Source organism: Parasteatoda tepidariorum, chromosome 11, assembly GCF_982258835.1.
Source record: "Parasteatoda tepidariorum strain Cologne lab strain chromosome 11, Ptep-v5.0, whole genome shotgun sequence".
Taxonomy (NCBI): domain Eukaryota; kingdom Metazoa; phylum Arthropoda; class Arachnida; order Araneae; family Theridiidae; genus Parasteatoda; species Parasteatoda tepidariorum.
This window is the reverse complement of record NC_141765.1, coordinates 96,206,964-96,220,503: the sequence shown is the minus strand read 5'-3', so window position 1 is coordinate 96,220,503 and position 13,540 is coordinate 96,206,964. Positions and strand designations below refer to the sequence as shown.

Here is a 13,540-nt window from a genome sequence, read left to right as displayed (position 1 = left end):
GGATTTTTCCTTGAATTGAATTTCCCTTTTCTTTAGAGTTCATACGTACCTTAAATGTGCTTAATAGAGTATAATTTTGCATCATGGAAATTAAGCACTGTTAAAAGTTCTTACTTGTTCTTCAAAAGAAAAAACGTAAATAAAAGCTTAACTTTTAAGTTATATTTTGTATTATTATTTTTTTCCCTTTTCAAAAATTTGATTCTTTTTTAATAAGTTGTTATTATGTCATGCAAATTTCTGTAATGTATTTTTGACACGTATTTTCTAGCTTTATAATATAAAAAAATATTTTCTAGTTTTGGATTTGTTCAATCCAAGCTGTGCTGCTGACAGGCTAAACGTGGGTGGTATTCTAGGTTAACCCACGAAAAAAAATCTGCATAAATCAAAAATCATAAATCTGAAGGGGAAAAAAATTATGGCTTTTGAGAATATCTGTAATAATCTGCTTAAAACCAAATTTTCTAGAGCTATGAAATTTTATTGTTTGCAACTATCTACGATAATTTTTTCTACTTTTTGCGTAATTTTAGAAGGAATTAATAAAAAACCAAAACAATTTGATTGAAACGACCGTATTCTTGTATGGAAATACTGTATTGTTTTTATGGAAATTAAATCATCATCAAAATTAAATAAATGCTGAACATTTTGTTCTTTCATAAACAGCAAATCTTTCCAAAAAATAAACAAAGAGGAATTTCATTTTTTTCTAGCTTTCATGAAACTAACTTTCTCTCTTTATAATGTAAACTTAAATCTGTAATTTTGTGAGGGAAAGTTTTTAGTGCTTCAAGTATAGGATGCTAGAGAGACTAATTTAACTTTAAGTTGCAACATTGGAACAATTTTATATTGAACTATAAGTTTTAATTTTCAATATAGTACCGATATCTAAATGTTACTTTTTTTATTTAATTATAAATTCATGCATAATTTTATTAACATTACATACCTGTGAAGAATTAAGCTGCATGTGCATCTTAAAATTGTGCTGAATTAAGCTTCGTAAACGCTAACTAGTAGATATTTTTGTGTTTATTTATTTTTTAAACCCTGAGCATATTCATAATTACACAAATATACATTTAAAAATTAGAAGATAGTGTCTACTAGCATCGAATGATTGCTTCCCTATTTGATAAAAGTGGGCTTTTTCTAAATTAATACAGTTATAAGTACAAAAGAAAAAGTTTTAGTAAAACGATTCACTGTTTATTTTGTAAATACTTATTTTATATAAGTATTTAATTTATTTTGTGTAATTGGAAAATGTTAATTCAAAACATTTTGTTGTTAAGCTTTGTGTTTTTCTTGTTATTAATAATCTGTTTTTAAAATACTTTTTACTTTTTTTTTAGTTTTGATGCAATTGCCCCTACCATGATGATGAAAGTGCTTACAAAAATTAATAATTCACCAAAAGTAAGGGGTCTTTTATACTTCAGATCTCATTGAAGGGGACAAATGAATATGTTTCATTTCTTTTAAATTTTAGGTGCATTCCAGCTACAAAAAACTAAGCAAGTCTGAAATTGAAAATATTGTTGGATGTGTACAGAATGCCATAAATTCTATGCATGTCTTATACATTATTTAGATAATGATTCACATTTTAATAAACATGTGATTCTCATTTTGTGTGCAACAAAAACACTATGGAATTGATAGGGTTATCTTGGAGTTGACTTATATTTTTGTTGCAATTTTTAGAAATCACTTAGAAACATTAGTAAAGTCTATCATATCAAAATAAAGAAACTAAATTTATTCCCTTAAATGTTTTTATATTTCTAAGAGTTTTTTTTCAGTTAGCACAAAAACTTAGCTAGTGCAATACAAATGTAAGAGAGTATAGTGGGATATGAATATTGTTTGTTTGTAAAGTGCAAAAGATAACTTTTTAAACTTCGTGCCTATGCAGAAATGCTATGATACACTTATTACATAATGACTAAAACATTTCAGAAGCTCTTAGCGATATGTTATCTAAAACAAAAAGAAGAAGAAATATGTGAAAAATCTTAAGTTGAAATTAAATATATTTAAAGCATAAAAAATACTAGATAAAAGAAGAAAATTCTCTGAATTACTTAGTTTTTAAAATAAAAGAGAAAGAAAAAAATTCTCATTTAAAAGTGAGAAAGTAAAATTACCAAATTTATTCGATAACTTGTGTACTTGTACTTGTAAAAAAATATCCAGATGGGAAAAAAAAGAAAATATAAATAAAGTTAAAAGGAATGCAAAAATGGCTGAATAATATTACAGTTGACTTTTAATTAAAAAAAATTAAATGTTAACAGAAAAAGTGGATAGAGAATTTGTCTTTCTTCGTTCATTAAACTTTTGAAATTAAATTTAAATTTTTTACTGACATTTAAAAAGCCACATAATATTTTTTGGCAATTCTGTTTTAAATCAGATCCTTATTAAATTTTTTCTTTTTAATTTATTTTAATTTTATTCTTGTTTATTTTATTTTACTTCTAACACTTTTTTGATGTAGGAAGTAAGGGTACTTTTGTTCAGAGTCAAGTTGAATTCACTCGGTGTTGTGGGAAAGTACTGATTGTTTCGATTTACGTCTGTTTCTTTTGGGGTTTTTTTAATGCTAAAACTGTTCATGAAAAATTTTTGTTTTTCAATAATATCATTGACTCAATATGAATTTTTTGAGTGCTTGAAAATTTTTGTAAAGTGCTTGAAAAGTTTTTAAAAAGTGCTTATTTTTGATTCAAAGATTTGGCTACGCACCCTGTTCAAATTAAGAGATGCCACTGCCATGGGTTTACAGAGTTAGGATTTGGGTTATGGTTTAGGGTTTTGTAAAAACTGAATTGTGTAGTATAATTTTAAATAAAACAAGATAAAACAAGCAGAATAATTTAAATATCAAAGTCTGAAAATATTAGAATGCTTATAAAAACATACTGAAAAATTATTTTTGTTGTATGAAACTGAAGTATGAATTATTTGTTATATGAACTGAAGTTTATAGTTTAAACTGTAGTATGAAAATCGTTCACAACAAGAAATTCATTTCTCACAAACATCACTCATCAAATAAAATGAAACTCATGTGGAAGTAAATCTCTGTTTCAGAATACTTTTATTTGTTTTATACAGTTTTTGTAAGTTTTAAACAGTTTTATTAAATGTTTTATGATATCTAACAAACCAGTGGTCCAATTTATGAGAATTTTCTTCAGACTATTACAATTCATTGTGTGAATTATGCCTGATTTATGTATGAAAAATGTTAGAAAAACTGTTCATTTTTCATATATAAATCATTTGTAAGGAAATTTATAAGAATAAATTTCCTTACAAATAAATTTTTTGGATAAAATTGAGCAATTTTTTAAATAGTTATCCAAAGGAAAGCAAAATTTTACTTCGTAAATCCAAAAAAATTGCCATTGAAAAGTTAGAATAGAATTTTCACGTGTTACTAATTAAATAAAAATATTAAATTATAAGCTTATGCTTACAAAAAAGAGACCTTTGGAGTAGTCTTATGTATGAGATGAAAAATATCAAAATTAATTTTATTCTGGAATTCATTTGTAATGAATTTTGAATAATCACAAATATGACTCTCTTGCACGCAGGGACAGATGCCTCTCTAACTACGCAACTGCTCGAGATGATAGCTTAATATTTTTAAAATAGTAAATAATTAATTTCCTCACTATCAATTCAAATAGTTGATTCAACAATTTTATTCTCACTTAAATATATATTTTAAAAAAATTACCATGAATTGACTGTTTATTTACAAAATAAACCTGGTTTAGGTTTCTTTTCTAACCCCACACCTCTTTAGCTATTTTTGAAAAGTTTAGCTATTTTGAAAATACATATAATTATAAAACCATAATTCTCTTCTATCAATTCTAATATTTTTTTTCTTTTCTAATATTTAGGTTATATTCTTGGGAACCTTCCGCCTGAAAAGCATAACTTGATTCCAAAAGAAAGGGCCTGTTCTGGTATGCATTCTCACTATCATTATTGATTGATGTTTATTTGAAATTTAGTTTGTACTTCGCGGAATGATTGCGGAGAAGCTAACTCCCAATGTTTTTAGTTCTAATTATTGATTTATCTAAATTTCTTAAAAGCTATTTAGAGATCTAATCAAAAAATGAAACTAATTTACAAATTCAGAAAAAGACAAAATGAGTAAGTTACATTTTAAATAATAAATCAAAGTGGAAAAGCACTTAAAGTTATATTGTGATGAACCTTTTAATGATGAACAAGATTAATTCTATTCCTTTAAGTGTTGTTTTTTATTTTTAATCCCTTTGTGCCTTATTTGCAAAAAGTGGAGCAATCGGCATCAATGATTATGTTTTGTAATTTACACAAGGTATATTTTAGATATTTTTTTTCTCTTCAATTTTGGTACAAATCCTTAATAAAAAATAAGTTTGAATGAAATAGTCAGTGCCAACATTCAAGATTATTAATAAAAAGATTACAAGATGTGAGCCTCAAATTGCATTTAACTAATTAACCAGAGAGCGTTTGAATTGAATGTAAAGTCTTCTAAGAAAAAGAGTGCATCTCCGATTGCATATAAGTAACTCACCAGTTTGTGTTAGAGCAAAAATAAAGTTTTATACGAATGGCATGTTCTGTTAAGAATTAATTTTGGACTTGATACCATACAGTGTGCCACGCCACTTTCACAGGATACCATGGCAAACAGTTTGATGACCACTGCTACAAAAAATTTAAAAAAGTGGCTTAAAACTACTTAATTACTTAAAAGTGTAATCATTTTTTTATGTCTCTGTGTTGATTCAAACACTTTAAGTTACTAACCAATTTGTATTAGAGCAGAAATAAAGTTTCGTGCGAATGGCATGTTATGTTAAAAATTAATTTTAGACTTGAAATGGTGGATGCCACACTCACAGGATGCTATGGTGAACAGTATAACCACTTCTGTAATGTATCTACCACTACAAAAATGCAATTCCAATTTACTGGTATATAAAACATGTTAACTGGATTCTATGTTGGGGTACCTCTGCATAGATGAAGATTTACATTGTCGATAACTACTATTCCCACGTTTGTGACCCGGGCGTGATGTCAACCTGCCTACCTTGAGAGAAACTACCACTTCAATACAAACATGCCTACTTCGATGGATGATTCACATTGAACAGTTGACTTGCTACTTGTGACTGTGACATTCTCTTCCTCCTCGAGCTGTTGCTACTTAGTCTCGATCATACACGTCTTTGGCCTGACTGCTAATGGCAACACAGAAGGGACCACGACCGTGAACTTAATACAGCTCTTACGATCAGCACTCAAAAAGTACGATGATCTTAATACAGCTCTCCCGGCTTCTCACGTAATAGCGATGAATCAACCAGGGGTATCCGCTCATTGAATTCTATCACATATATAATTCTGGTGGGGGAGTACTGTAGTGTATCAACCACTACAAAAATACAATTCCAATTCACTAGTGTATAAGACTCAATTCTTTGTTGGGGTTCCTTTTTGATAGATGAAGGTTTACATTATCGATAAATATATCCCCACAACTGCTACAAAAAACTCAAAACTACTGAATTACTTGAAAGTGTAACCATTTTCCAATGTCTCTGTGTTGATTCAAGCACCTTAAATTTACATTTTGTTTATTTTCAGCTCTTCTAGTACTGTTGAAAGATCAATCCCCAGATGTGAGAATCAGAGTAGCTGAAGCATTGAGCTTATTACACCATTATTTAGTTTAGACGACTTCCTTTATTTGTTCTGCCTACAAGAACTGAAGAAAAAATGTGCTTGCAACCTTTTTTTTAAAAAAAGAAAACACAACAACACACATATATATATACATATTTATATACAGTTTTCAATGTGTTGTAAGATTATTGTTAGAACAGGGAATGCCAATGGATATTGAATTTTCCACGATCACAAGTTCCAATTTTTTGACTCTTGTAAAAAATTTAAATTACAGAATTTTTATTGTGTGATTTTTTAAATTTAATTGCCATTATTAAATGTTAAGTTTATTATTGTTGATTTTATTATTCTGTTGCCTATTCTGTTGGGACAAAATTGAAACCTGATCATTTTGTTCAGTTATCATTAGAACTTCATTTACAACTTTGTTTTTATAATTCCTAATACTGTTGGGATGAAATTGAAATCTGATAGTTTTGTTTGGTCACTGTTGAAACTTCATCGACAACCTTTTTTTTTAAAAAAAAAAATCCTGTTTCATGATTAGTTATTATAAAAACTTTTATTATCTGTTTATTACCCAAATATTTAACAACTATGTGAAAAGTTAATTTTTAATGTTTTACAATTTTGTATGAATTATTTTTATTGCATTTTTTGACTGGTATGGTTTAATGTAAAACATATTATGAAGGCGAATGTAAATTATTTGTTACTTTATAATTGCAAATGTAGTTACATAACGCTTTAAATATGTTTATTATTAAATGTTTTACACATCTAATTTTGCATAATAATCAATATCTATGTAATAATAGCAGAGAAGAGAAATAAAGTATAATAAATAAATATAGCTTTAAAAGGTTATAGGTTGTAAATACAATTAGATAAAAATACAGAAGAAATATTTTACAGGTACAAAATGCCTTCAAAGCTTTAATATTTTGCCAAAGGCAACTAAGAAAATCTAAGTCATTGTTAGGTAAGAATCATATTACAATCAATAGAACAAGGAGCATAAGTTTGATCATCAAGATTCTATGGTATTTCATTAAAATTGGTTGATTAAATGGAACACTGAGTTTTCAATTATACATAAATATTAGTTTATTAGACAACTGTATTTCCTTTTCTCTATGAATAATAATTATATATATATTGAAATACTTTTGATTTTTTTTCTTCATGAAACTGGGGTGCTTTATGCTTACCATAGAGTACCTTATACCCAAACTTTCCTGAGATAATGGGGTGCTTACCAAAATACCTAAGGGACCATTGTGGCCCCTCCTGTCATTCTAGGTATAAAGTTCTATATATACATACATTTCTATTAAAATAACTCATGAATGATTAAATGAGCTCTTAAATTGGATCAAATTATGAAAAGTCAGAAGTACTCAACGTTTTTAATAAGTTACTTTTTAAATTACAGAGCAACAAAATACCAGGGGAGTATTTATTAAACTTGCGAGTGTAAACAAGGAAAACTGCAGCTAAGAAATTTTTGAGAAAGCAAGAACTATTAACTTTTTATATTATTTCTTTTTGAGAGAGAGAGAGGTTGCAATGTCAGAAGCTAAGCAAACCAAAATTGATAAAAAAAAAAATTATTATTAGTTCTAATGCTCTATAAAATGTCTTTTTTTTTTACTACAAATAATAAATACTACATATTTTTGGGAGTTTAAGTGCTTGCTACTAAAAATTATTTTAAAACTTTTTAAGATTATTTTGCTCTAAGCAAATATTGGCTTGTCTAATTGGTAGATTTAAAAATATGTGGAATGATGCTAAGTCTCGCATTTCAATGATAGTGTTAAAGATTTTTCTGTATAAAGAAATAATTCCTTAGACACTCTTTTAGATGTAATTCCTTTACTTTGTCTACTAACTAACCCTCTTGATTTTTTTTTGGGGGGGGGGGAGTCATCTTTGTTTCTCGCTATCACAAAACAAATATTCTTCAAAGAAAAAATCATTCCATTAAATGTTCTTTAAATTTCTGTTGTTATGTTTAAAAAATAGTGCCAATCTGTACTTCAATGCTAATGTTTGCTTTTCTTGTGAATAACCAGTTGTGTTTTATTAGTTTGCTTCTTTTTGTCTAATTTTCTTTTAATGTAATTTTTGAAGAATTACAATAAAAACATATTATTTGTCTTACAGTATAAAGCATTTATTTTCTTGTACAAACATGAGGAGATGTTAATCGAATTTTTTTCCGTAATTTTACGACTAATGTTTTTCTTTGTGAATCATTTCTTTGTGAAAAAAAAACCTTTTTTTTGCTTCATATTCAATGACTGAATTTAAAGTGTTAATATATTCCATAAATTACCAAACGTTTTATCTTGATGCTCGCTTCTTTATCTCACTCTTTTTAATACAAGTTTTGCAAATTTATTTCTAAAAAAACTTTCAATTTCTGTTACAGTTACAAAACGTTTAACTTTTAGTCTATACCAATAAAATCTATAGCAGAAATGAAACTTTTTTTTTTCTTATTTAAAAATTTAATAAATATATAAACTTAGTTATTCCTGGTGGGAATTTTAACTCAATCAGTTTGTAAAATATTCCATTGCGCCAAACTCTATGACACGCATTACTGATGTCAAGCATTAACATAGCTGAAGTCTATTTTAAGTGTAAGCCTCTGCGAATGTTATTTTTGAGGTGTTAACCCACATTGTTCGTCTGGTAAACATGAAAGACAAGGTTTTAATTAATTGTAGACTATTCTCTTCAAGCGTGCGATGCAAACTTATAAGTTGATAGCTCAAAGGTAATAGTAAATCTTTGTTTGCTTTAGATCAGCGGTTCCCAATATTTTTCAACTACAGAACCCTAAATAATTAACCTGCTTTCAGCAGAACCCCCTACTTTATAATTAAAGTTAATAAAAATAACAGCTAACGTTTTACTCTATAAAGACTATTTTTAAAATATTTTATTATTTTTAAATATTTTAACATTTTTTTTTGCGATAACATCTAAAAATTGGGAGAGATAAAGGACTCCGACCTCAATATGAATAATATAAATACTGTGTTGTTGTTAACCAATATTAATAAATTAATATTGGTTAACAGCAATAATTATTATTTTTCAATTTGTTGGATTAGTTAATACTCTTGACAAACTTATAGTTTATATCTTATCATTTGACATTTTACAATGTTTGAATGACTTTCGATACTTAGTTCCAAAAAGTTCCACGAGGTAATTAGCAAAAACTTTTTGTTGTTGTCTTCTTTGATGTTTCTTCTTTCGAAAAAACCTACCCCATTTTGCCCGTATTACAAAGGTGGACTAAATATACCAAAAAACAAAAATTATGTTTTTTTTTTCATACTTTCGCGTTATTTTGTAATATTACTTCGAAAATATAATTTGCTTTTCATTTTTAATGTAAAATTACGAAAATTATATTTTCATTGCTATATTTAATTATTTAAACGTACTATATTATTTCTTTTATTTTTGCTCGACATATTTTAGCCGCCATTTTTTTTCTGGGTATTTTTAGTGTATTTCAACTATGAATTCAATTTACCTGCACATAAGAACCCCCAAATTTTTAAACAATCTTTTTCAAAATACTAAATTTGGCCACGAAACCTTGGATGCTGGTCCACTGTGCAGTGCATTGTAGCAGATATTGGCCATCGCTCCCTTCATTCTTTCGATAAAAATCCTTCCCTTATTGTCATCGAAATTGTACCTGCAGACATTTTGGTTCGGAACCGGAATTTTCCAATATAAATAAGATTCCGAGGCCTCGCTCCAAAAGGCATCCGGATCTTCCAAGGATTTCTTGTGCATTTTCCAGAACTCATCGAGGCTGCTCATCTGGGCATTTCGCTTCTGCTCCTCCGTAGCCTCGTATGCTTAGTTCGTGTCCTGGTAGTTATCGTGCAGTACAAGTCCATTCAACGATCTCTAGGTCCACCGTGGAGTAGTAGTCTTGCAAGACGAAACTCAAATAGATGTCCTTCAAAATCGATTCAGTCGACTGACTCGAGACACCTTCAGAAAATATATCCGACGAAATCATGATTTTTTCCCCTTAAACAATGCAGGAAACTATAAAAGTATATAATTTGGGGCGTTGCACACTTTAAGCCAGTGATTCTCAACCACTGTGCCGCGGCACTTTTGTGTGCCGCCAAATTCTTAAAATGTGCCGCCAAATATTAGAAATGATACAGTAAAAATTATAATGCTTTTTTAATTACGAGTAAAGTTTAAATTAAAGAAAAGTGTATATATATATATATCCACTCTTTAACCGCGGGAACATCTTTGTCAGCGATTGTCTTGTCTCTGACAATCTTAAAATAAGAAGGAAGTGTTTAAATTGTCGTTGACAATTTTAAAAAATGTTGAAATAAGTAGGAAATTTAATGATCATTGAAATTATTAATTATCAAAGGAAAGCAAGCTAAATATTAAATAAAAGCTAATCATTAAAGTAAGCTATGCAATTAAAAGTTACAAAAAAAACTAACAAAAAATAAACTAACAATTAATAATCAGCAAAAACACTAGTTTACAAGAATTAATAATCAGCAAAAAAACTAGCTATAGAAAACAAGCAAACAAAATAACTAGCAAAAAACATAAGTAACTGTTACTAACTAATAAAAAATTAGTCGAAAGAAATAATTAATCCCTTAATACATGTGCTTTTGTAGAACTTTATTTCACATTCAAAATTATTATCACAAACTATTTAACACAGTGTATTATAGTTAAGTAAATAACTTTTAAACTAATTTTTTTCATTGTGTGCCGTCAAATTTCGAAATCGTTAAAAGTGCGCCGTCACAAAAAAAAGGTTGAGAATCATTGCTTTCAGCGTTAATGAGGTAAAATGCAAAGAAACGTAATTCATAAACAACTCGGTAGATACATTTTCCTAAATATAAAGTACGGTTCTGAGATTTTTACTGAAATCAGATTCATTGATTGGAGTTTCATAACGAAGTATATTTGACCTTCGGAAGTTGCATCGGTAATTGTCTGCCAAAATACTATCTTTATGTCATAAATTAAAACGTAGTAAACTTAGCTATTTATTAGCTAACTTTATTCACTTAAAAATATTGAAAAAGAATTTTAAAAAAATAATACAAATTGAAATAAATAAGTAAATAAAAATTATCCGAAATATATCCGTTTATTAGCTATTATTCGCTATTTCCTAAGGAAAAAAGAGTAATTTTCATATATAGAACACTTTATTCACGTTAAAATTTTGAAAAATATATTAAAAAAATAATACGTAAAAATAGTAATTCGACCCTCGCAGGGTTTCGCACCCGGGCCACCAGGACTGCAAATCTAACTTCCCAACAGTGCTACCGACTGCGCCACGCTTCACATGCCAGCACCGCGAATATTTAGCTTAATTCACCAACTCCCGGTTAGTCTAACCGGGAGTGGATACTACAAGCTATGTAGTAGCACGATCCGCGTAGAAGCGTGGTCCAACGGCTAAGACCATGTGCTAGTGACTTACGCATGTAGCGAGGGAATAAGGGTTCGAACCCCGGTTGTGGTCAATTTTTAAAAAATTGTCTTTTTTTCTTCATTTGTTTATTTTACATTATATTATTTATTTAAAGTGTTCTTCGATATATTAAAGGATCCTATATAAAAGAAATAATTTTCTTTTATTCGGGAATCTTCAAATAACGCTTAAAGACTGGAAAAATCCCGGAAAATTAGTTTATTTACATTATATTATTTCTTTAAACTCGTTTTACAATATTTTCACGATAGTTTAGCATACGAAAGGTGTTCTATGTGTACAATCAATTGTCTTTCTCTGCGAAAGAACGCATAATGAAATGAAAAAAAAATTTAAATAAAATGTCGGTGAAAAGTTCAAATTTCAAGACCGCGTAACTCCCTTTATTATTAAGCTATAATTTTTAAATTCGGGCCGAAAGTTTGCCTCTATGAGCGGAATCAAACTACCAAAGGAACTTTTTTATAGATAAATTAGGGGTTCCGCAGAGGCCCCTTAAATCTTTTGTTTAGCTAATCGGGAGAGGGTACTTGAAGCTATGCAGTAGGACGATCGCCGTATAAGCGTGGTCCAACGGCTAAGACCATGTGCCTGAGAATTACGCCTGGAGCGAGAGGGGAAGGGATCGAGCCCCGCTGCTGTCAATTTTTAAAAAATTTACTTTTGTTTATTTTACGTTATATTGCTTATTCAATGTGTTTTTCGTGTTACGTTATATCGCTTATTTAATGTGTTAAATTAAAGGATCCTATATATAAAAAATAATTTTCTATTATTCGTGAAATTTCAAATAGCGCTTATAAACAGGAAAAATCCCGAAAAATTAGTTTACTTACCTCATATTATTTATTTAAACTTGTTTTAGAATATTTTCACGTTAGTTTAAAACACCAAAAGTTTCCTATGTATACAATTAATTGTCTTTCTTTGCGAAAGAACGCATAATGGAATAAAAAATATAATAAAATAAAATGGCGGGAAAAAGTTTCAAATTTCAAGACCGCGTAACTCCCTTTAATATTAAGCTATAATTTTTAAATTCGGGCCGAAAGTTAGCCACTATGAGCTGAACCAAACTACCAAAGGAACTTTTTTATAGATAAATTAGGGGGGTCGCTATGGTTCCTTAAATCTCTTGTTTAGCTAGCCGGGAAAGGGTACTTGAAACTATGCAGTAGCACGATCGCCGTATAAGCGTGGTCCAACGGCTAAGACCATGTGCTTGAGAATTACGCCTGGAGCGAGAGGGAAAGGGTTCGAACCCCGCCTCGGTCAATTTTTAAAAAAATCTCTATTGTTTATTTTACGTTATATTACTTATTTAATGTGTTTTTCAGTAAATTAAAGGATCCTATATATAAAAAATAATTTTCTATTATTCGTGAAATTTCAAATAGCGCTTATAAACAGGAAAAATCCCGAAAAATTAGTTTACTTATATCATATTATTTATTTAAACTTGTTTTAGAATATTTTCACGTTAGTTTAAAACACCAAAAGTTTCCTATGTATACAATTAATTGTCTTTCTTTGCGAAAGAACGCATAATGGAATAAAAAATATAATAAAATAAAATGGCGGGAAAAAGTTTCAAATTTCAAGACCGCGTAACTCCCTTTAATATTAAGCTATAATTTTTAAATTCGGGCCGAAAGTTGGCCACTATGAGCTGAACCAAACTACCAAAGGAACTTTTTTATAGATAAATTAGGGGGGTCGCTATGGTTCCTTAAATCTCTTGTTTAGCTAGCCGGGAAAGGGTACTTGAAACTATGCAGTAGCACGCTCGCCGTATAAGCGTTGTCCAACGGCTAAGACCATGTGCTTGAGAATTACGCCTGGAGCGAGAGGGAAAGGGTTCGAACCCCGCCTCGGTCAATTTTAAAAAAAATCTCTTTTGTTTATTTTACGTTATATTACTTATTTAATGTGTTTTTCAGTAAATTAAAGGATCCTATATATAAAAAATAATTTTCTATTATTCGTGAAATTTCAAATAGCGCTTATAAACAGGAAAAATCCCGAAAAATTAGTTTACTTACATCATATTATTTATTTAAACTTGTTTTAGAATATTTTCACGTTAGTTTAAAACACCAAAGGTTTCCTATGTATACAATTAATTGTCTTTCTTTGCGAAAGAACGCATAATGGAATAAAAAATATAATAAAATAAAATGGCGGGAAAAAGTTTCAAATTTCAAGACCGCGTAACTCCCTTTAATATTAGGTTATAATTTTAAAACTCGGACCGAAGGTGGGCCTCTACAAGCCGAA

The 13,540-nt window shown here is 29.0% G+C and overlaps 1 protein-coding gene across 15 annotated transcripts in view; it reads left to right on the top strand.

The window, feature by feature from the left end:
- Positions 1–7,892, top strand: part of LOC147801933 (uncharacterized) — a 33,621-nt gene extending 25,729 nt beyond the window's left edge. For all 15 annotated transcript variants that reach the window (XM_087155520.1, XM_087155522.1, XM_087155521.1 and 12 more), the window contains 3 exons: positions 1,365–1,428; positions 3,933–3,998; positions 5,683–7,892. The gene's annotated coding sequence lies outside the window, so the exon portion shown is untranslated. The remainder of the gene's footprint in view (positions 1–1,364; positions 1,429–3,932; positions 3,999–5,682) is intronic.
- The last annotated feature ends 5,648 nt before the right edge of the window (positions 7,893–13,540 follow it).